Genomic DNA, 22644 nt, shown 5'->3' with positions numbered 1-22644 from the left:
ATCTAAAGGTAGAGACGATGATGTTACTGGCCATATTGCAGGGGGTGTACACCCTTCTGTGATGTCATTTTTGGCATTCAGTTGGCGAGAGGATAACATGAATCCCAGTATCTCTGACGGTGTACAGACCCCTGTGATGTAGTTCCTAATGTACAGGGGAAAGAGAAGAATATTGCTCTCAATATCGCAGGGGTTGTAACCACCCTGCCCCTGTATGTTGTTCCTCATATGCAGCGGGGTGGAGGCTGATAGTACTCTCAATATCCCAGAAGGTGCACACGCACCTGTGATATAGTTCCTAATATCCAGCGGGAAAGAGGCTGATTTTACTTTCGATATCGCAGTGGGTGTACACCGCCCCCTGCCCCGGGGTATCGTTCCTAATATCCAGGCGGGAAGAAGATGACATGACTGACAATATCGAAGGGGGTGGACAACTCTTCTCTGATATGGTTCCTGATATCCAGGGGGTGAATGGATGTTATTACTCCCAATAACGTAGGAACCGTACAGCCACCCTGGGATTTTGTCCTTAATAACCACAGGGGAGAGGTGAGATTACTACCAACATTGCAAGGGGTGTACACCCTCCTGTGATATTGTTTCTTATATCCAGGAAAGGAGAAGATGGTATTACTACCAATATTGAAGAGATATACAACCCCCATGGGATATTGTTCTAAAGATACAGGTTGAAAGAGGATGAGACTCCATCCAATATAACAAGGGGTGTACATCCCGCCTGTGATGTGAATCGTAAAACCTAGAAGAAGAGAGAATGACATTGCTTCCAAAAACACGGGGTGTACACCCACCCTGTGACATCGTTTCTGTCATCTAAAGGTAGAGATGATGATACTACTCCCACCACCAGAGAAGGTACACACCCCCCTGTGATATTGTTCCTCATAACTTGGGGGAGAGCATGATATTACTTCCAGTATGACAGTGGCTTGACACCCAGTCTGTGATATTGGTTCTGCACACCAACTCTGTGCCCCTCATTTCCCATGCGTTCTCTCCACACTTTTGGAACCTCGGGGAAGGCTTTGTCTTTGGTTACAGATGAAGAGACGAAGGGTCTGAGAGGTTAAGCAAGTTTGTTACTGGAAAGTGGTTCCGATCCAGACCCCAAGAGAGGTTTCTCGGATCTCACAGAAGAAAGAATTCGGGGCGAGTCCATAAAGTGAAAGCAAGTTTATTAGGAAAGAAAAGGAATAAAAGCATGGCTACTCTGGCCGGGCGCAGCGGCTCACTCCTGGAATCTTATAACTTTGGGATGCCGAGGCAGGTGGATCACCTGATGTGAGAAGTTCGAGACCAGCCTGGTCCAACATGGCAAAACCCTGTCGCCACTAAAATACAAAAGATTAACTGGGCGTGGTGGCAGGTGTCTGCAATCCCAGCTACTAGGAAGGCTGAGGCAGGAGAATCGCTTGAACCCAGGAGGTGGAGGTTGTAATGAGCCAAGATCACGCCACTGCATTCCAGTTCGGCCAACAGAGCGAGACTCCATCTCAAAAAAAAAAAAAAAAAAGAAAAGAAAAAAGAAAATAAAGAATGGCTGCTCCATAGGCAGAGAGGCACCAAAGGTCGCTGGTTGCCCATTTTCATGGTTATTTCTTGATCATACGCTAAACAAGGGTTGGACTATTCATGAGTGTTCTAGGAAAGGGGTGGACAATTCCCAGAAATGAGAGTTTCTGCCCTCCCTTCTGAGACCATGTAGGGAAACCTCCAGATGTTGCCATGGCATCTGTAAACTGTCGCGGTGCTGGTGGGAGTGTCTTGTAGTAGCTAATGCGTTATAATTAGCACATAATGAGCCGTGAGGACAATCAGAGGTCACTCTCGTGGTCATCTTGGGCTTGGTGGGCTTTGGCCGACTTTACTGCAACCGGCTTTATCAGTAAGGTCTTTATGACCTGTATCTTGTACCGACCTCCTATCTCATCCTGTGACTAAGAATGCTCAGCCTCCTGGGAATGCGGTCCAGCAGGTCTCAGCCTCCCTTTACCCAGCCCCCATTCAAGATGGTGTCGCTCTGGTTCACGTGCCTCTGACAAGTTGGCCTGGGTTGAGTGTTCCCTAGTGTGTGGTTGTTGGAGCTGTTCCTAGGAGTAAGAGGTATTGTCAGTAGGAAACAGGCCTCTGTTAGCCCGGGGGCTGGCACTCTGCCCCATTATATCGGCCTCATTTTAGTGGTGACAAAACTGGGGCTCAGAGACATCAACTCCCTCATCCCGAACCCCCAGACTGTCAGTGGTGGGCTGGGGTTTGAATGTGGGGCTTGAAGACCCATCATCTCCTCTGGTCCCCCAGTCTCCGCTGCCCAAGAGGAACAGGATCCCAGGATCCAGGCCCCTCATGGCACCAGCCAGGGTGGGCGTAGATGGGGAGGCAGAGTTCCAAAGCCCCCCGGACTCTGAAGCAGGTCAGGGACCAAGAGCAACCCGGACCTACGGGCCCCACCCCGAGAAGAATGGCTGCAGGCCCGGCCCAGCGGGCAGGAGGTCTGTGTCCTCAGTCAACGTGACGGCGCTTCCGGCTGCTCCAGCCAGGCCGTGCTGTCTTCACGTTTCCAATCATGCGGCCTCCCCTCCAATTCCCAAACCCAACCCACAGAGACAGCGATCTGGGGTCTACGTGAGGTTTGTCAGCAGCTCTGACCCGCTGCTTCCCGCCAGGCCCGTGGCCGGTTCTGGAAAGCTCTCTGCTGCCCCCTGGTGGGGAGGCTTAGGGTAGGGCTCTGGCTGCAAGCATGGGGTCCCAGAAGCTCCTGGCTCTGTCACTTCTGCTGGGTGAAAACCAATCCAGGACTGAACCAGTGACACCTGTGGCGCTCCCAGAACTTCCTGGCTCTGTCACCTCTGCTGGGTGGAAAACCAACCCAGGGCTGAAGCAGCAGATGGGTGCCTGATTCCTTATTATCAGAGCGCTGCCCACTGGCAAGTCTCTCTCCGGGCCTCAGCTTCTCCTTCCATTAAACGAGGGGCTTGGGGGATACCAAGGAGGGGTAACTGCTTAGTGAGGATGGGAGGTTTCTTCTGGGGAGATGAATACATTTTGAAACTAGATGGCGTGGGTGGTTGCACAGGACTGTGAATGTACAAATGCCACCACATTATTTGCGTGGAAATAGTTAATTGCATGCGATGTGAAAATCACCTCATTTAAAGTGTTTAAAAGAGGGGTCTGGGAGAGTGCAGTGTATGTGAGAATCACGTGGGACACCCACAGTCTCTGAACGTCAGTTTCCTTGCATAAACTGGCAAAGAGACCGTGTGAACTGTATTCCCTGGGGCCAAGAGATTCCAAGAAGGAAAACCTGAGATTCCTGGGACTGGGATGAGGGCCGGGGTCCGGAAGTGGAGTGGGTGGGTGGGGACAGCTGGGGGACAGCCTAGATAAGGCTTTCAATACTGGGTAGCAGCGTCTACACAGGCGGAGATCCCTGCATCTCACTTCCCGCAGGGCTGACCAGTGGCCAGAGGTGGGACTGGCCAGGCTCGGCCCAACCGAGTCTGGGAGCAAAGGACACTGAGTGAGGGATCCCCGGGGCCACCCTCACTGGCCTGCGGCTCTCCTGACACCACGAGAGAGGTCCAGGAGCTGACCTTGGGTCCTAATGGGGGACACCTTCCTGGCTGCAGGCTGGCAGGGTGGTGTGGTGGTCAGTGTACTGGGCTCTGCGTGTCCGCCTCTACCTGCTGTGTGACGGTGGGCCAGACACCTAACCTCTCTGTGCCTCTATTTCTTCAATGGCGAACAGGGACACTAGCAGCTCCCACATCTGGGCACAGTGGCCTGAAGGTTAAAGGCAAGGGTGGCACGAGACCTACAGCAAGAACTCTGAGCAGGGAGAGCAGGGAGCTGCCCAGAGTTCAATCACCATCTCCCCTCTGGCTGCCGAGGAAACCGAGGCTCATGGTGACCTGGCCCAGGTCTGTTGGACTCACGGTCCTTCTCATCCCCAAGATCAGAGGGCTGCCACCAGGGAAGGAGCTGGCCCCTAGACACAGCCCAGGAAGCACACAGGGAAGGATGCCATGGGGACTTCGGTATGTTTTTGCAAAAAAAAAAAAAAAAAAAAAAAACATTTATTGCTATTTGAACCCTGCTTTTATGCTTCCATTACCCAGAAAATGAGCTACGGGAGACACCAGGAGAGGCAGGAGATCATCCTCCTTGCACAAAACCCACTCCCTCGGATACTGTCCTCAGCGAGGGTGGCTGGAGGCCAACCAGGGGGCCCACCCGCAGAGTGGCAGAGGAGGTAGGTTGACCCTGTGGACGCTGAGCTCTGTGGCGAAGGTCCTGGCCTTCTGGTAGAAGAAGAGCCACTTCTCGCAGTCCAGGAGGAAGTTGTGGGAGATGGTGGCTGGCCGCGTGTAGATCTTCAGCTGTGCCTTCTTGTTGCCCAGGTCCACGGCGGCTGCCAGTGCCAGCTGGTAGTACCCGGCTGCATCAAACGGGTCCTGAAGGGGACAGGTCATGGTCAGCAAAAGGGGGACTCGGAACCCGTCTCCCCAGAGGCCGTTCCTGTCTCCAGGTCATTCCACATGTCCTTCCGACGCTGGCTCGCCCCAGGAGCCCCGAAGCCTGTGACACTGCTGTGGTCTCAGCTGCAGGAGGTGGGGATGACCCTGACACCCCTGGAAGCCTTCCTGACTGTCCCTACGCCCCACTCACCCCAAGCCTCCTGCCCCAGTGCCACCCTCTCTGCAGGCAGTGGCTGCTTTCCCCATGGGCTGAGGTCAGGGCAGATCCTGCCTGCTCTGAGAGTTCCATGCAGGACCCGTGGCTCCAAGCCACAGCAGGGGCACGGTGTTGAGTGACCCAGGCTCCCCTCTGGCCCCTGTCCATGCTGACCATTTCCAGGCCATCCACGGGCCAGGCCAGGTACAAAACCATCTCACAGGTGTCCTCTCTGGCAATGTTCCCTGAAATATTCACGGAGCGTGACTCCCCAGACATCCACTCCCATTGTCAATGCGTCTTTGGCTCAAACTCACCATCCCTGGGTTGGGATGCCGCCTCCCAGACCTCCTCCTTCACCCTCCCATCCCCCACCCGGCTTCTCCCCAGGCACCTCCTCCACATGGCGGTCACCCAAGGGACCTCTCTAAGACCCATGTCTGGCCTGTCCCTCTTTACCATCTCAAGATGGCTCCCAGGGCCAATGACAAAGTCCAAGATGCAGCAGTCCATTCCCTCACTGCCCCGCCCCACACACGGAGCAGGGGCGTGAGAAGGCCCCGAGTCACCGCCACTGCTCATCCAATGCCCCCTGGCCCAGCCGAACACTGGACTCTGTGCTGGGTGCATGGCTGAACCTAACGTCCTTGCTTCCAGTCTGAGGGACCTGGGAGTGAACACTGACCACACAGGGTGGCCCGGGCTGTGGCAGAGGGAAGCCCAGGAGGCCCCAGACTCAGCCGGGGGTGGAAAGCAAAGGCTTCCTGAAGGGGTGGGGGCTTCCCAACTAAACAGGAAGGAGCCAGGCAATACATATGTCTCTGCGTGTGCCTGTGCATGTGAATGTGTGTGTTTGTGTTCCTGTGCGTGCATGTCCCTGTGTGCCTGTGTGTGCATGTCTGTGTGTGCGCGCCTGTGTGTGTGCGTGTGCCTGTGTGCATTTGCGTGTGCATTTCCATGTGCCTGTAGTGTGTGCTGCAGCTAGTGAGTGACAGCGTGAGCCAGTGAACACTTAATCCACCCTATTCCAGGGCTCACTCTCATGTGTAGACTACAGGGGACCCCATTTTAGAGGCAATTGGCAAAGATGCTCATTTACCCCTGCTTCTCTGCCAGCCTTCCAGGTCCCATCAAGCCTGGCTTTTTCTCCCACTCCTCTGGGCCCTGGGTCCAGAGCCTCCTATACAAGGAAGAGGGTGTAGCCTTGGAAAGACAGCCGCCCTTGGGGAATTCCAAGGGGGCCTCCCTCTGGGAAGCTGGCCTGTGCTGACAGCATAGTCACGATGAGGCCCAGAGGGCTTTGCATGGGAAGGAGGACTGTGCATGGGAAGGAGGGCTGTGCATGGGAAGGAGGGCTATGCATGGGAAGGAGGGCTGTGCATGGGAAGGAGGACTGCGCATGGGAAGGAGGGCTGTGCATGGGAAGGAGGACTGTGCATGGGAAGGAGGTGAAGGAGGACTGTGCATGGGAAGGAGGTGAAGGAGGGCTGTGCATGGGAAGGAGGACTGTGCATGGGAAGGAGGACTGTGCATGGGAAGGAGGACTGTGCATGGGAAGGAGGATTGTGCATGGGAAGGAGGTGAAGGAGGGCTGTGCATGGGAAGGAGGACTGTGCATGGGAAGGAGGGCTGTGCATGGGAAGGAGGGCTGTGCATGGGAAGGAGGACTGTGCATGGGAAGGAGGACTGTGCATGGGAAGGAGGACTGTGCATGGGAAGGAGAGCTGTGCATGGGAAGGAGGTGAAGGAGGGCTGTGCATGGGAAGGAGGACTGTGCATGGGAAGGAGGGCTGTGCATGGAAGGAGGACTGTGCATGGGAAGGAGGTGAAGGAGGGCTGTGCATGGGAAGGAGGACTGTGCATGGGAAGGAGGGCTGTGCATGGGAAGGAGGGCTGTGCATGGGAAGGAGGACTGTGCATGGGAAGGAGGGCTGTGCATGGGAAGGAGGGCTGTTCATGGGAAGGAGGTGAAGGAGGGCTGTGCATGGGAAGGAGGACTGTGCATGGGAAGGAGGTGAAGGAGGGCTGTGCATGGGAAGGAGGACTGTGCATGGGAAGGAGGACTGTGCATGGGAAGGAGGACTGTGCATGGGAAGGAGGGCTTTGCATGGGAAGGAGGTGAAGGAGGCCTCTGTCCCTCGACCCCAACCGTGGACTTTGGTCTCTCAGGTACTACTTGGCGCTTTCCTTTCTCCTGGACGGGCGGAGTGGGCGGCAGGCTTGACCAAGAGAGATAAAGGCCTCTTCTGGGAGGTCCGTCCCCCTGGGTCCCTGGCGAGCCCCTGAGCGGTGAGCAGCGTCCCCCTGGGCCTGATACTTGGCACCTCCCTGTCTGGCTGGGACTTGGGAGGCCACAGAAACCACGTCTGACCACCAGGTGTCGCCAGTACTGGGCGGGGGCCTCCCGGGCAGCCCCAGGCCTGCGGTGGGGTATACGGGGCAGGGTCTTAGGGCTGCCCCAGCTCCTCATGTTGTTCTAAGGCCCCGAAGATCTCGGCCCCTGGACTGGAGTGCCCTGGCCCCTCAGCCCGTAAGGAGCACTGACACGAGGCTGGTGTGATGCTAAGGAGGGGCGGTGCCTGCTGGGCAGATGGGTGGAGACACCACAGGTCTCAGTCTGCCAATCTCAACTCTCCACCCCTGCAGGGCTGGGGGCAGAGGGAGCACAGCACCTCCCCTCGAGACACACCCGACCGAACAAGGCCTCAGCCTGGCTGGCTGGGGCCCCGCCCCACTGCACCTGCCCTGAGCTGGGGTTTCCCTGTCTGTGAACCCAATGGTAAGACACTGGTCCCACCCCACCCTTCCTGGGTGATGTGAAGATTCAAGGTGTCTCGGGACTCCAGGAAGGAGTTGCTCAGTGCAGGCTGGCACCCTGGGCAGGCTTCCTAGAGGAGGCGCCAGGATTTGGGTTGGATCTTGCAACGTGGATTCAATGTGAGGATGATGCCGTCCTCTGAAATGTCACTCTCCCGACCCTGTTTTCTTTGTTAAATGCACCTTGACACTTGACTGTCAAGACTCAGCTTTGGTGTCACCTCCTCCAGGAGGGCCCCCTGACTACAATCCCCCTTCTTTACCCAGAGGCCACCATTGCCCACTCATGTGGCAGCCTCCCTGGCTGAGACTGAGTTGAGGGTGAGGCCTGGCCATCTGGGGAGCTGGGTTTTACCTGCTAACCTTGCCGGCTCCTCCAGCTGGGTGTAGAGCTCGAGGGAGGCCACTGGGCCATTCCTAAGAAAGGCTGGAACGCAGGCCTCTGGGGTCCGGGTGGAGATCCCACTCCAAGGGGGCCAGGAACACCCCGAGCCCTGCTCCTCCCCACCCACCTTCAGGTCGTAGAAGATGATGTCACCGAGCACCAGGTACACCTTCACGTAGTAGAGGGTCTCCTCGTCGAACTCCAGCGGCGAGTTGCAGAGCTAAACGGTCTTGAGGTAGAAGTGCTCCGCCAGCTTGCCATGGTCCAGCCGGTGGTGCAGGGCGGCCAGCCGGTGGTAGGCCACGCGTTCGTTCAGCCGGTTCCCTGGGGTGCAGGCCAAAGGGGCAGGTGTGAGGATGTGGCTCCCTGGGGCAGGGAGGGCACAGGCCCCTCAGGAGCAGGTATACAGATCCCAGGCAGCACACCTGGCTTGTCTCCAGGCACCTGTGGTCACCCGGGCAGCTCTGGCCATTCCCTTCCAGGTTCCCAGACTCACTTTCCCATCTGCAAAGCAGAACTAATAAGGCCTGCCCCTGTCTACTGAGAGACTTTGGCAAAGTCGGACTTGGATGGCCCAGTTCTGTGCCTACACATAGCCACCTGCCTTTGCTCACTGGTTTTAACCAGGGGAGCCCAAAAGCCATGCAGTGCAGGTGCTCCCGGGCTCCCCGGCTCCAGGCAACCCACAGACGTGACATCCGACTCCTCCTGGGTGTGTCATGATCAGAGCCCCCTACCTTGGGGAGTCAGCTGCATACCTACTGTGTACTGGGCCACGGGGCACAAGGTGCTGGGGCATGTGGCCTGCCTAGGGTTCCCTGTCTCTGGAGGGGGACAGACGACCCTGGCACAGCACCATGGGATGCACGGCCTTAAGGGGCAGACTGCTGGAAGGGGAACTGTGATTTTATCAGCCAGAGAACCGTGTGGTTGATGAGGGTGGGAAGGGCACAAGAGAAAGGGAATGTGCCACTCAGTCTGGCACATACAGGGACCAACGAGATGCCTGGCATGTCTGGAAGGCAGAGGGCACACTGGACGGCCCTTGTGGTCAGCAGCGGGAACAGGCAGAGGAAGCAGAGCTCAGTCAGGCAGGGAGCTCTGCACTGCGTGAGAGACCTCGGGCTGTGCCCCACAGCCGGACGGGGAAGCCAGTTGGGCAGATCTGCCTGCCTGGACAGGAGACCAGGAAAATCCAGCAGCTGTTTCAGCTCCTGGCCTGCAGACCTGGAGGCTGGGCTCTGGCAAAGTGTGGGTCCTGGCAGGGCGGGGGCTCAGGGGACTTACCCAGAGTGATCCTGAGTGCTAGGGCCATGTAAGCAAACTCCAAGTCCTCCTGGGGCTCCTCCAGTGTGGCCAGCAGTGACACCAGCTTGTTGCACAGCTGTAGCTGCAGCTCCACCTTGCGGTTGCCCGTAGTCACTGCCGGGGCAGGGCCCGGTCCTACCACACAGGCAGGTGGGGTCAGGTTTCCCGCAGCACCCACCTTGCCCAGCGCCCTCCTCAGAGCTCAAACACGTGCTTGGAGCTTCCCACACCCCAGCTACCCCTGCACCTCGACACAGCTCTGTGCTCTGGGATAACACACAGTTCAGACATCCAAGTTGGGGGCTGAAGAGTCACCTGAGGCCCATCCAGCTACACCCGATAGCCACAGACCAGCCTCTCCCACCTGGGCACCGGATGTCTGACTGGGGGGAGCCAGCACTCCTCTCTGCTCTAAAAACACCACATTGATCTGTGCCCAGGGCTGAGCCACACCGTGAGCTCAGAGGAAGGGAGAAGCCGTCCCACTTCGGGGTGCGTGCAGACCTGGGCCTCCCACTGATATGCTGTGTGTCCTTTGACATGTCCCTGTGCCTCTCTGAGTCTCAGTTTCCTCATATGGAAGATGGGGACAGGACTTCCCACTCATGGTTGCTTGAGGTCATCAGGTACAAGGGTAGAGCCATTATCACATCCAGGCCCCGAGAGTTTGTCCCAGGCAGGGGCATGGTCAATATCATTCCCGGTCAGACCACTTGGAAACTCATCATGTGCATGGGTGGCCCTGCCTCCATTTGGGAGGCCTCTACCCTGCCACACCTATGCCTCAGCCCTCCAGGTGCCCCACTGAGGCCCACCCACATCAGCCCACAGGCCAGCTCACCCGGTAGAAGGACAGGCCTTCCTCCCGCTCCCAGGCCCCATTGAAGAAGATGTCTCCAGCTGCCTCAAACAGCTCCAGCCCCAGGTTGGGGTCGCCTGTGTACAGGTCCACATTCTGAGCCACCTGAGAGGAGACAGAAGTTCCCTCAAGACCCACACCTGGCGAGGTGGCTATGCGCATCTTTGCCAGGCTCCTTCCTCTCACACAGTACGGGTACACTTGAGCATTTTTCAGAACCTGTGCATGAGGGCTGCCCCCACCACTGGCATGAGGACAATGAAGTGATGCTCCTGAGTGCTAGGAAGTGACTGAGCAGCTGCAGCCCAGGAGCCCGACACCTGTGAATCCTACCACCAGGGCTAGCCCTAGCCCACTCCCCCTGCACTCAAACCAGTCTCCGTGGCCCCCAGATTGCTGGGAGCCCAGCCCCTGGCTCCTTTCTGCGTTGCCACATCCCTGCCACATCAGCAGTGTTTGTGGGTGGGCCTGGTCCCCTCTTGGCCATAAGCTCTTCATCCCTCTCCTCAGCTCAAGGAGGTATACAGCAGGTGCTCAATAATGAAAGCTTCATCAGTCTCGTGGGCTTCACAATTTGTTCCAGATCACACTGTGTTTGGGAAAGCCTCTGAAAACAGCCACTATGATAGATTCATTTTGTAAGCAGATGTGCCACATGTCGCTTGGAGCAAGTTCTTCTGTGTGTTAATTGAGTGGTCACATTATTTGAGCATGTGCTGTATACCAGCAGGTGCTGTGCACTGTGAGGGGCCGCGCCTCTGCCCTCAGGGAGAAGATGCTGGCCACCGGGGGAGGATGTGAGGGAACCAGTTGGAGGAAGGGAAAAGGCACACAACAGGTGCTCAGCAGTGGCTTAGGAATGAGTGGGTGGATGGATGAATGGATGAGGAGATGTAGACACATGGATGGATGAATGGGTGTGTGGATAGATTAATGCTTGGATGGATGGATGGATGGATGGGTGGGTGGAATGATGTGTGTATGTATGTATGTATGCGTGGATAGACAATGTATGGATGGGTGGAGGGTAGATGATGTATGTACATGTGGATGGATAGATGGTGGATAGACGAATGTATGGATAAACAAATGGAGAGATAGATGAATGCAGGGATGGATTAATAGGTAGATTGGTGGGTAGATGGATGAATGATGGATGGATGAATGGACGAACAGCTGGATGGATGGGAGAAAGGATGGATGATGGATGGATGGAAGGATGAACAGGTGAATGGATGGATGGAAGGATGAATGGACGGATGGATGGATGAACAGATGAATGGATGGATAGACGGGTGAATGGATGGATAAATGGATGGATGAATGAATAGATGGATGGATGATGGATGGATGGATGGATGGAAGCATGAACAGATGAATGGATGGATGATGGAAGGATGGATAGATGGATGGATAGATGGATGAATGATGGATGGATGGAAGGATGAACAGGAGGTGAGTGGATGGATGATGGAAGGATGGATGGATGGATGATGGAAGGATGAATGGATGGATGGATGTACACATGAAAAAGTGAATGGATGGATACACGGGTGAATGGATGGATGATAAAAGGATGGATGAATGATGGATGGATGAATGGACACTGGGATGGATGATGGATGAATGGTTGGATAAATGGATGGATGGATAAATGGATGGATGGATCGATGGAAGGATGAATAGATGAATGGATGAATGATGGAAGGATGAACAGGAGGTGAGTAGATGGATGAGGGAAGGATGGATGGATGATAGATTGATGGATATATGGACGAATGGATAAATGGATGGATGAATGATGGATGGATGGAAGGACAAACAGGTGAATGGATGGATGATGGAAGGATGGATGGATGAAAGGATGGACGGACGAACAGGTGGATGGATGGTTGCTGAATGGATGAACGCTAAAAGAATGGATGAATGATGGATGGATGAGTGGATGATGGATGGATGAATGGAAGGATGAACAGGTGAATGGATGGATGATGGATGGGTGGATGGATGGATGGAAGGATGAGCAGGCGAGTGGATAGATGATGGAAGGATGGATAGTGGAAGGATGGATGATGGAAGAATGAACAGGTAAATGGATGGATGAGGGAAGGATGGATGGAAGATGGATGGAGGGATGGATGAACAGGTGAATGGATAGATAATGAAAGGATGGATGGATGGAAGGATGAGCAGGTGAGTAGATAGATGATGAAAGGATGAATGGATGGAAGAATGAAGAGGTGAATGGATGGATGATGGAAGGATGGATGGAGGCATGGATGAACAGGTGAATGGATGAATGAACAGGTGAATGAATGGATGGATGGACAGGTGAATGAATGGATGATAAAAAGATGAATGATGAATGAATAAATGGACAGGTGAATGGATGGACAGGTGAATGGATGGATCATGGATGGATGGAAGATGGTTGGATGGATAGAAGGATGAGCAGCTGAATGGATGGATAATGGAAGGATGGATGAAAGGATGGATGGATGGACAAACAGGTGAATGGATAGATGAACAAGTGAACAGATTAATGAATGATAGATGAACAGTTGGATCGATGACAGAAAGATAGATGGAAGGATGGATGGATGGACGAACAGGTGAATAGCTGGATAAAAAGATGGATAGATGATGGATGGATGCATGATGGATGCGTGGAAAGACGAACAGGTGAATGGATGGATGATGGAAGGATGGATGGATGGATGGATGGAAGGACCCACAGGTGTATGGGAAGATGATGGAAGAATGGATGGATGGATAGTTGGTGGATGGATGGAAGGATGAACAGGTAAACAGATAGATGACGGAAGGATGAATGGATGGATAGACAGGTGAATAGATGGATGATAAAAGGATGGATGAATGATGGATGGATGAAAGGACAGATGGATGGATGATGGATGGATGGAAGGATGAACAGGTAAATAGATGATGGAAGGATGAGTGGATGGGTGGATGGACAGAGAGTGAACAGCACAGGGGCCCTCCTGCATCCCTTGCCACTCACCTGGATGTACAGGTCCACCAGCTCGCTCTGCCGCAGGAGGTAATAGATCTTCCCTGCTTGCAGCCAGGCATGCGCCTCCTTCTCTTCTGGAGGTCAATGAAAATTCCCAGACTTCGTTTGGTGTAGTCCAGAGCGGATTTGTAGGCCCTGGAATCACTGGAATCAGACACAGGTGTCAGAACAAGGGCTCTCATCCTCCTGGAAGCAGTCTGCCTCCTCCCGTGGGTCTGGTGACAGATGAATCTGGCATGTGGGGACTGGGAACGGCCCTCTTGTGTGTGCAGTGTTCTGCCCTTCCCAGGCTGCTGGGAGGGCCAGGGTGAACACACACGGCATGGAAAAGATGAAGGATATCCTTCTGAGGGAATCGAGCATCATGCTGCCCTGTGGCAGGAGGAGTGTGCTCGTCCATCTCCCCTGCCTCCCAGACATGGCCTGTGTCTTCTCCAGATGCACCAGGAGCCGTTAGTGTTCAGAGGCTATCTAGGCCGATGGTTCTCAAGGTGTGCAGGCATCACAGTCACCCGGAGGACTGTCCTTATAGCTTGCTGGCCCTGCCCCCAGAGCTTCCGGCTCCACAGGCCTGGGGCAGGCCCTAGAACTCCCACTTGCCACAGGCTCCTAGGTGACATGGATGCTGCTCTGCTGGTCCAGGGACTACACTTTGAGAAGCATGGCTCTAGCACACTGGCCCATTTTCCTTCTGTGAACCTGAGGCCAAGACTGGAGCCAGTCTCCCGGGTCCCCATGGAATCTGGCCCCTTCCCTGCTCTCTCAGTAAGTCCAACACTTGAGGGGCTGTGACTGCAGCAATGTCACCAGGCCCTGTGGGTGGGGTGGCCAGGGCCATGGTTACCCCACCAGGTCAGCATGCTCGGGGGAAGCCCAGTGGGCCACATATGGGACGTGAGACCTTGAAACCCTGCCCCAGGGAAGCAGGTGACACAATTGGCTCTGTCTTCTGTGGGAGAGAAGCCACAGGTGGCTGCTGTGGTCACATTTAAGGGGACAGATGAAGGCCAGGAGTGAAGACTCGGGGCAGGCAGAGGTCAGATGACAAAGGCCACCATAGTAGGAAGAACAGCCCAGTGTGCATGTACTGTCTCTGCTGGGGTTGAGATGACCTTTGACCCAACAAGGGAGACTCAAGCTGGGACTCACAAGCCAGCAGCAGCCCTGGGACGACCCCAGACCCACCAGCTCAAAGCATCTGATGCCAAGGAACCAAATGATCCAAAGGAAAGGGGCTGAGGAGGCCCTGGGCCAGCTTCCCTGTGCCCCCCTCCCAGCCCCCCCAACCCCCTTTCCCCCCTCCACACCCCCACCACTGCAAAGCCAGCCCTCACCGCTCGGTGCCCAGGGACCGGTAGAGCTGACTGGTGGTCTCCAGGAGCTGCCGTCTCCAGCACCTTGTCGGCCACCTTGCGGGCAAGGGAGAGCTGGAACTCGTGGTAGATGACACACTGGGTCTCACTGGGCATGACGACGCTGTAGAAGTAGCACAGCCGCTGGACGGCCCGCAGCTGGCCTGGGCAGAAGACAAAATGGAAGACGTCAGCCTCCCAGCATCGAAGCGAGGCTGGCTGGGATCGGAGGCCCCTGCTCTGTGCTTGTCTCTTTCACACCTCTGTGAACCTGGGCCCCATAGGCGGGGAGCCTGGGCTCAGACAGGCCATGCACCTGTGCAAGGGCAGGCGCCGAGCACACCGTGACATGGGCACAGCTTGGTGCACATGTTCATGGTACAGGCTGGCCTTCTTTACAACTCCCAGGGCCAAGGTCCTGGCCAGGCTCGGCCCCTGCACCAGGCCATCTATTTCTGCTTCACAAAGCCCCTCTGGCCAGGACCAGGGCCGTCTTCAGCCTGAGATGATGAGACCAGGGGCACAAGTAGCCCCTGTCGCAGATGGAACCCTGAGAGAGCAAAGCCAAGCGTCATGTCTGCCACACATGGCATCATGTTGGGGGAATGGGGTTCAAAGCCGGCCCCTGGCATTTCCACACATGCTTCTCTCATGCAACCAGGCTCCAAACCCACAGGCTCGCTGGCCTCTCCCAAAGCCAGGGCGCTGGGAACGGTGGAAAGCTTCTGATTTTCTAGTGTCAGAAACATTCCGAAGATTAACATTGGAAACCAGGTACGCCAAATGGACATCTGTCACACACGCCCCCCAACAACAGCTGAATACACAGTCCTCTTGAGCGCCCATGGGACATTCCCCATGACAGACCATGTGCCAGGCCACAAAATGAGCCTCGGTGAAGGGAGAAGGACCGAGACCAAAGCAGAGGTGTTCTTCAGCTGTACTGGCACGAAACTGGAAATCGACAGTGAAGGAAACGTGGGAAATTCAAAAATATATGGAAACTACACACTCCTAAACAACCAGTGAGTCAAAGAAGAGACCATCAGGGAAACTGAAAATTAATTTGAAAAGAATACAAACAAATGCACAGCCCGGGCCAGCACGGTGGCTCACGCCTCTCATCCCAGCACTGTGGGAGGCCGAGGCGGGAGGATCGCTTGAGTCCAGGAGTTTGAGATCAGCCTGGGAAACATGGTGAAATTCTGTCTCTATAAAAAAAAAATACAAAAATTAGCCGGGTGTGGTGGTGCACATCTGTAATTCCAGCTACTCAGGAGGCTGAGGCATGAGAATGACTTGAACCTGGGTAGAAGTTGCAGTGAGCCAAGATTGCACCACTGCAACCCAGCCTGGGCAATAGAGCAAAACTTTAAAAAGAAAAAAAATAGCACAGTGTATCAAAAACACCAAGATGTAGCTAAGGCAGTGCTGAAGGGGAAATTTATAACTGTAAATGTCTACATTCAAAGAAAGAAGAAAAATCTCAAATCAAAAGCCTAACTTTCCACCTTGAGAAACTAGAAAATGAACTAAACCCAAAGTGAATAAAAGGAAGAAAATAATAAACGTGAGAGTGGAAATGGGAAGTAAAAATACAGAGAATGGAAAAACAAAAGAGATAATCAACAGAACCAAAAGTGGGTTTTTTGAAAATAATAACAAAATTGACAAATCTTTCACCAGACTGACCAAGAAAAGAAAGATGGGGCACAAACGACTAAAATCAGAGACTGAGCACCATGGCTCACGCCTGTCATCCCAGCACTTTGTGAGACCGAGGGGGAAGGATCGCTGAGGCCAGCATTCAAGACCCCCCTGGGAGAACATGATAAGACCCCATCTCTAATAAAAATAAATAAACAATTACAAACCCAAGTTTCTAAAATCAGAAATGAAAGAGGAAACATTATTGCCGACCTGACAGAAATAAAAGGATTCCATAAAAACACTACGAACAATTGTACACCAAGAAACCAGACCATCTAGACACAACAGCCAAACTCTTAGAAGGACACAAACTACCGAAAGTGACTCAAAAATGACCCCAAGGAAGCATGTGGGGTGTCAGCCCCGCCCTCGGTCTCCTCGACCGTTCAGCGCAGGGTGGGGAGACAGGGAAGCATGATCCCCGTTCCCTGGCCTGCATTTCCAAGTCTGAATCCCCCAGCACCCAGGGGAGGGCCTCGTAGGAGGAGGTGCCACAGGCTATTGTGCCAGGAGCCACCGGAGGCTGCAGCGGGGGCTGGGGCGCTGGGTTCCTGGAGGGTCTCCTTCCAGTCATAGAATGCCCCTGGGGAAGAAGCCTGGGTCTGAACCCCCCAACCCTCCTTGGGCAGATGTGTGGGACCGGGGCCCCTTCACACGGTCCTTTCCAAAATCTCATCCCTCCTAGGGCCAAGAGTGGGTGCCAGGCCTGTGCTGGGAAATGAGCAGATTCAGATTTGGGCACAGCCCCTGGAGCTCTGGTCCAGGCCACAGGAGGCACCTCTGAGTAGTCTCACTATGCCATGACAAAGCGCTGCAAGACAGAGGGGAGTCAACAGTATCCCTTGTCTCAGCCATTTCCCTGCACTCAACTTCCTCATCTATTCTCTGCGGCCTACATTTCGGACAGCCCTGCCCACCTACTGTCCGTTCACTGCTCGGTCTGCACTGACTGTTCGATAGCACTCCATGGCTCCCCAGTGCTCTTGGGGAAAAGGCCAAGCCACAGCCTGAGGCCCCAGACCCTGCTTAGCTCTCCAGTAGAGCTTCTCACTATCCAGCACCCAGCCCACCTACTCCCAACTCTGCACCTCCCTGCATAAGCCCTGCTCACTCACCCCCACTCACACCCCACTCATCCCCGCTCCCACTCCCGTTCACTCACCCCCACTCACACCCCACTCATCCCCACTCACACTCCCACTCACTCACCCCCACTCACACCCCACTCATCCCCACTCACACTCCCGCTCACTCACCACCACTCAAACCCCACCCATCCTCGCTGACTCACCCCCACTCTCTCACCCCTGGGCCTTCACACAGGCTACACCACCAGCCCCTCATCCACACCTATTACTTGACTAAATCCTCTCAACCCTCTGGTCCCAGACTAAAGAGGCTTCCCTCATCCGGGGCCAAGTGCTGCCCCGCCATCACGCCACTCACCCTGTTGTGGCTTCTCTGGCCTGAAGCTCACATTCCCACGCTCAGCACCTCCCTCCCGAGGACCCCACAAGCCCCATTTGTGGGTGTGGCCTGGCACACTCAGCACAAGCTGCTTTTGCGTGAACTGCTCTGTGGCTTTGGGCAATCACCCGCCCCGTGTCCTCTGTGAAGTGGGATGACCGGTACACAGGGCTGCCGAGATTCCAAGCAAACACAGGCACAAGAACTGGCGTTCAGGGCCTGGCTCATGGAGGGGCCCCAAGTCCCAGCTCAGCACAACATGCCTTGATCCCAGGGTTATGTCTAGGGATTCCCAGCATGCAGGACTTTCCATGCTCAAGGCAGGATGGTCCCTGGGCAAACCAGGAAGAACTGGCTGCTTCAGTAGGGCACAGAGGGCCTGGCCCTGCATGGGAACGGCCTGTCTCCAGGGCGTTTGCCAACATCTGCTGCTGGCCATGACTCAGCACTTTCGATGGTGGAAAAACCACCACTTGTTTCCGAATCACAAACCCTAGGTGTGCCCTGACCCAAGTGGTCCCAGAAGGCGCACAGGAGGAACTGAGGCACTCACTCTCCACGTGGTCCATCTCCACGGCGACCAGAAGGGCCCACTCGTAGTAGCCCTTGCACTGCTGGGCCGGGCCCTGGCGGGTGAAGAGGTAGCCCAGGAGTATGTGGGTGAAGTCCCGGCCACACTCCCCACAGGGAAGCCTCGAGAACAGACGTACAGCCTCCAGGAGGTAGTGCTGGGCCAGCCTGCTGGCACCCGCGTGCAAGCACAAGGTGCCAAAGTTGGCCAGCAACACTGCCTGGTTCCTCCGCTGGCCCAGGTCCCAAGCCACCCATAGGGCGTGGTAGTAGCCCTCGGCTGCCTGCCTCGTCCGTCCCGTCCTCTTCAGAGCCACGGCCACCAATGTTGGCAATCACACCCTCCTGGTCCTCGCTGACTACCGCTGCATCCTGGACAGACTGCAGGATGTTCAGGGCCACCAGGCTCTGCCCATGAAGCACATGCAGCCAGGCCAGGGCCACCAGGGGGTCCACGATGGCACGGACTCCGGCAACAGCACTGGTTTCCACCGACTGTATCATGAAGGTGATGGCTGGGCCATGGTAGCCATGGTGGCTCTACGGCTGGGCCAGGCTGGCGTGGAGAAGGCCGCGCAGTGCCTGGCCTGTGCCTGGGGTTAGGGAGGCCAGCGCTCGCCTGAGGTAGTGGGAAGTCTGGGTGGGGAGGCTGTGGGGCTGGAGGGCGTTCTGGAGCACCAGGTTCACGTTCCTCAGCGAACCAGCCAGCGAGTCCTGTGTCCTCAATGAGGCCACCTTGACACAGGTCAGCACCAGGTGGGGCAGGCACTCGCGGCTGTAGATGTCAGCCAGGAGTAGGCAGCAGTCTGAGAGCCACGCAGCGTCTGGGGCTCCCGAGTCCCTGTGCAAAAACAACAGCTGCTCTAGGAAGGGCAGGGCCTCCTCAGGCTGCTTGAGGTGCACGTGGTGCCTGGCCAGCAGGAAGCAGGCCCGGGCCTAGGCCTGCTGGCTCTGGCCACCCACCGCCCACTGCAGCACCAGCTGCAGGAGCTCCCCGTCTGCCTCAGTGCTGCAGATGTGGCCGGGCGTCCCCAGGAGCAGGGCCATGGCTTTGGGAACCACCTGTGTACACTTCTCCCGGTTCTGCTTCCAGTAAATGCTGGCCAGGTTGGCGTACACAGCCACCACCAGGAACAGGTCCCCAAAGCTGCCCTCCAGGACCCCCAGTGTTTCCTCCAGGTACACCCGGGCCTGGGACAGCTTGAGCTTCCTGCTGCACAGCCGCCCCAGGAGGAAGCAGAACCTGGCCAGGGCCATTAGGAGGCCACCTTTCTTGGCCACCCCTGGGGCCTGTGCCAGGCGCCCAGTCAGCTCCTCCTCATCGCTAAAGCTGCTGAACATGCTGCTCAGCCATGGCAGCGCCACGTTGTACAGGCCACAGAAGCTGGCCTTGAATCCAGAGGTGTTCGGGAACAGCAGCAGTGATCTCAGGGCCTCTGGATCCTCCCAGTTGTCCTCAGCTTCCAAGCAGAAGGAGGGCTCCTCGGGGTCCTGCAAGCTCACGTTGCTGGATGCTACACAGAGACCCCAGGACGCTGGCTCCTGGGGGCAGCCTGGGCAGGTCTTGCATTGTTCCAGAACATTCTTCACCTTCGGCAGGGTCTCCTGTGGCTCCAGGCCCAGGCAAGGTGGAGGTATTTCTGCAAGTCACAAAAACACCTAGACAGATTAGAGTCCAACAGTGAGTCCTTGGTCCACTTGGGGCAGGATCCCCGCATCCCCGTCCTCTGTGTCCCTGGCGCAGCTTGCCATGAGCCCTTGAGAATTATGCGCAATGCAAACCCGGGGTCTGGAGCACGTACGAACTCCGGGGACACAGAGAACACGCAGGCCTGTGGCCCGACTCTCCTACAAAATCACCCTTCTGTCCTGCTTTGTCGCCACCTCACAGCATGGTTTTAGGAGACTATGTCAGGTCAGTGATCCCTCAGAGATGCCTTTCCCTTTAGAAAGAATCAAAGCCTTCTAACTGGACCCATGTATATGCAGCACAACAAGTACAAATGTAACTTTTGTCAGCATATTGGGGCCCCCCGGTGGGGTACAGGAATCCATGAAATCCTCAACAGCCAATCAGAGCTATGGATCAGCTCAAAAGCTGCTATGCAAAATTGGTAAAGCCACCGACGGCACAGGACAGGGGTGTTGTACCCATGTACCCAGCTCCGTGCAGGGAAACGGACCATCCCTGCAGGAAGGATGGGAAAGCTTCCAGGCCCCTGTGGCCACTTTCACCTTGGATGGTCTGAAAACCTGAAGCCCACAGTTCCTAAAGGGTTAACAAAGGCCAGACTGCTCCAGCAGCCCACTGGTGTCTGCTGGCTTTGGTGGATTCCTAGCCAAAGCCCCCTCCCAGAGGTGAGCAAACAAGCGCATTTCCTGTTGGAAAACCTGGGATGAAAGGAGGCATTACTGGGAAGGAAAAAACTAGATTTAAACAGACTCTCTGTTTCAAGCTCACATGTAAAAACTATTTTCAATACAAACTGTCTCCTTATTCATCTGTAAAGCCTTGGAATTAAAAAAATAAATAAATATGATTTAGAGGCAAATGTGACTTGACTACACTAGATGAGCTAAGAAATCTCCCCCACCCGGCAGAGGCACACAGCCCCTCCCAGTCACTACCCTGGCCTCCGGGGCAGCTGGAGAGCCAGGTGCCTTTGCTCCAGAGACTTTGGCAGAAAGTGGAACCACCCCCTCCCCGAGGCAAACCTACAAAAGCCTTCCCTTCCCCACTGGCTTCCCAGGCCTCCTCTGGGACCTTGTGCCTGCATCCCAAATGTACTGGGATGGATCCCATTCCCAGGGAACTTCCAAGGGCCTTTGGTGCATCCACATCACCAGGCTGTCCACATGCGGGCCCTGTGTGAGGGGAGGCGACAGAGTCGCACAGGGGAGACGGGAGGGCCTCCCTGAATCAGCCCCTCAGGAAGGAGCAGACCCTTCAGGGACCTCAGTCGAGGCCCCTGCAACCTAAGGCTCTGAATTCTGCTCCCCGCTGAGGGCTGTGTGGCCTCCCATCTCTGAGGCAGAGCACAGGGCAAGCTGCAGCTTCTCCAGGTCATGAAAAAGGAACCCACAGCTACGTGTGGGCCCCAGCAGTGGAAAGGATGCCCCACCTCGGTCGGGGACCAGGCGGGGGTCAGCATGTTCATTGGAAGAAGTGTGGGACCCCACAGCCTCCAGTGCCAGAGTAGACGGGAGGTTCAGGCCCACCTCAGGCGACGTCCCCCAAGCCCCCAGCCCACACCACAGAGGGGTGACTGTCGCATCCAATGCCCACTGTACTCAGCTCTGTCCCCTCCCCCGGCATTACCCCAAGGCCCAACTCATAACCAGAGGAAGCCTGAGCCACTGGCAAAACCCACCTTGTTCCTGTGGCTGTTCGGTCTCAGCTTCCTCTACTGAGTCTGGCAAGGGAGAAAAGAGAAGCAATGAACACCCCCAGCCAGCACCTCTGCTCCCATGTCAGGTTGAGCTGGTGTCGGTGTTGCAGGGTGAGAGCATTGCAGGGTGCAACGGTTGAAAGTCATATCATCCTCTTCCCTCCTGGATCATGGGAACAACATCACTGGGGGGTGTACACTTTCTGCGATATTGGGAGTAACATCGTCTTCTGTGCCTTGGAATATTAAGGACAATATCACGGGGGGGCGTGTACATCTTCTGCAATATTGGGAATAATATTATCCCCTCTCCCCATGCATACTAGGAAAGATATCAGACTGGGTGTTCACCTCCTGCGATATGGGGATTAATACCATCTTCTCCCCTTCTGGATATCAGGAAGAGTATCACACGGGAGTGTACGGTGTCTGCGATACTGGGAGTAATATCATCCTCTCAGCCTTGGAATATTAAGAAGAATATCACAGGGTGGATGTACACCCCCTACCATATTGGGAGTAATATCAGCCTCTCCTCTCCATGGATATTATGAACAATATCCCAGGCTGGATGTACGCCTCCTGCTCTATGGGGAGTCATATCCCTTCCAGGATACTCATAACAATATCACAGGGCGGGTGAACACAGCCTGCGATACTGGAACTATTATCATCCTCTCCCCATCCGGATACTGGGAACCATATCACAGAAGAGCTGTACCCTCCCTGCGATATTGGGAGTAATATCATGTGCTTCTTCCATGAATATTAGGAGCAATGTCACCGGGTGGCTGTCCATTCATTGCTATGTTGGGAGTCATGTCATACTCTACCCCCTGGATATTAGGATCAGTATCACAGGGTGAGTGTACACCTACTGCGATATTAAAACTAAGATCATGTTCTCTGTCCCCGGATATTAGGAACAACACCACAGGTAGGTGTACACCCCCTGCAGTATTAGGAGCAATAATATGATTAATTAGTAAACATCAATGATCGATTTTAATAATTATCAGGCTGATCTCGAACTCTTGACCTCAGGTGATCTGCCT

General features: G+C 55.3%; 1 pseudogene; it reads right to left on the bottom strand.

The window, feature by feature from the left end:
* Positions 1 to 4034: 4034 nt before the first annotated feature.
* Positions 4035 to 21668, bottom strand: LOC139357743 (SH3 domain and tetratricopeptide repeat-containing protein 1-like; annotated as a pseudogene).
* Between the last annotated feature and the right edge of the window lie 976 nt (positions 21669 to 22644).

The sequence above is a fragment of the Macaca nemestrina genome, chromosome 13 (genome assembly GCF_043159975.1).
Source record: "Macaca nemestrina isolate mMacNem1 chromosome 13, mMacNem.hap1, whole genome shotgun sequence".
In the NCBI taxonomy this organism is placed as follows: domain Eukaryota; kingdom Metazoa; phylum Chordata; class Mammalia; order Primates; family Cercopithecidae; genus Macaca; species Macaca nemestrina.
The sequence above is the reverse complement of the archived record's forward strand: the minus strand, read 5'-3'. Positions and strand labels throughout refer to the sequence as shown.